The sequence below is a fragment of the Triticum dicoccoides genome, chromosome 2A (genome assembly GCF_002162155.2).
Source record: "Triticum dicoccoides isolate Atlit2015 ecotype Zavitan chromosome 2A, WEW_v2.0, whole genome shotgun sequence".
In the NCBI taxonomy this organism is placed as follows: domain Eukaryota; kingdom Viridiplantae; phylum Streptophyta; class Magnoliopsida; order Poales; family Poaceae; genus Triticum; species Triticum dicoccoides.
The window spans coordinates 640,168,710-640,170,969 of NC_041382.1; positions in this window are offsets into that span (position 1 = coordinate 640,168,710).

A 2,260-nucleotide genomic window follows, 5' to 3' on the forward strand; every position below is an offset into this window, starting at 1 on the left:
ACTAACGGCAGCTAGCCTGCTGCTGGTTGTTGCCCTGTTGCTGTACTAAAAATAAGTGAACATCTGATCATATAAACTTTCCTGTCGGCCTCCGTTTTTTCTTCTTCAGAAGCAAAAAAAAAACACTTAATCTGTTCCAATACACGCTGTATTATACTAGCAGGGTAGTAAACAGTTAGAACGTGCCCATCTTGATGGTTGCTGAAGAAATGAGGCGGAAAGCAGACACAGGCTGGATGCCGCAGCGGTCCGGGAAAGCATAATTTATTTGTTTGTTTTCAACCTTGGGGAGGCATAATTACAAGCTGTAACAACAAGAGCGCAGCAATCATGCACAGTTGGTTATCTGAAACAAAACAATTGTGAATTGTCTCTGTTTGTTTAGCTGTTGGATAGTTAATCATTGGCAGGATACCGGATGAGATAGGCCAAGCATGCCTAGATAGCATGACGCTGGCTACTCTTATCTCCAGATAAATATCGTGATGATCCGGTGATACTTGCATAAATATTACTTTAAACATCGTGTTTGCTAATAGCAGCAAAGTCAAGCATCTGTTCTTTTTCATGTGTAGGTATGGCCCGCTTTCGGTTCAGTTGCTAGCCTTGACAGTTGACGCTTTCCCCGGTTATCGCACGGCTCTTTTCTGACATCGGGGATTCAGAAATGTTACTGTCCGGCACGTCTAATTCTCTGCAGTTGTTCTTAAGGTTGGGGTCAGGGTCAGGGACTCAAAATGTTACTGTCGCGTCTAATTCTCTGCGATCCTTGGAATTGTGAGCTGCTAGTCAATGACGGGGACTCGCCATCTCTCGTTTGCCCTGTGTAACATGGGCACAAGCCGTCAAATTGTTCAGGTTAATTAAGCGGCTTGGCGAGACGATCGATCGACTGTGTAGTGTAAGACAATAAGATTTGGGGAACCAGCACAACCCTCTAGGGGTGGCTTATCTCATTATATATAATGGATGTGTTACTATACGTACATAAGTACAGAAGCTATACATAGTCTAACACCCTCCCTCAATCTTAGCCACTTTCTAAAGAACTGAGAAGGGTAAGATTGCGCCTACAAGTCTCAAACTGTGGCAGAGGTAAAGGCTTAGTGAAGATGTCTGCAAGTTGATCCTTAGATGAGATAAACTTGATCTGGAGTTGCTTCTGTGATACACGTTCCCATACAAAGTGATAGTCAACTTCAATGTGTTTTGTTCGGGCATGAAATACTGGATTTGCAGAAAGGTATGTAGCACCGATGTTATCACACCAAAGAATAGGAGGCTGTGGTTGAGACAAACCCAACTCCTGAAGCAAAGACTGCACCCAAATAATCTCTGCAGTAGCATTAGCCACAGCCTTGTACTCAGCTTCAGTACTGCTACGTGACACAGTAGCCTGTTTCCGAGCACTCCAGGCGATCAAATTAGGGCCAAAGAATACTGCATAACCCCCCGTGGATCGCCTGTCATCTGGGCTACCAGCCCAATCTGCATCAGAGAAGGCCGAAAGGACCCGAGAGGAAGTCGGCCGAATATGCATACCAAATGTCAGGGTGAACTGAACATAACGAAGAATGCGTTTAACAGCAGCCCAATGAGTATCTCTGGGAGCCTGAAGATACTGACAAACCCTGTTAACAGCATAAGAGATATCTGGTCTCGTGATCGTCAAGTACTGAAGTCCACCAACAATGCTCCTGTACTCTGTGGCATCCGCAGGAGACAAAAGCTCACCATCAACAGTTGTTATCTTGTCGGTAGACGACATGGGTGTGGTGGTCCGTTTGCACTTCAGCATGCCCGCTCTTTGTAACAACTCCAAGGAGTACTTCTTCTGCGTAAGGACAAGACCAGTAGCACGAGAAGTGACCTCAACTCCAAGAAAGTAGTGAAGCTTCCCAAGATCTTTGACCGCAAAATCAGCACCAAGAGAGCAGACAAGAGCATCAGCAGCATACTGAGAAGAGCTGACAAGGATAATATCACCGACATATACCAAAAGATACATAGTGACTTCTGGCTTCTGTAGAAGAAATAATGAAGTGTCAGCAGTGGACGGCACAAACTCATGAGCACGAAGGGCAGAGGCAAGGCGGGCATGCCAGGCACGAGGAGCTTGCTTCAAACCATATAGTGCTTTGGAGAGACGACAGATATAGTCAGGACGATTAGGATCAGAGAAACCAGGCGGCTGTTTCATATAAACCTCTTCCTCCAAAAATCCATGTAGAAAAGCATTCTGCACATCAAGTTGACGAAG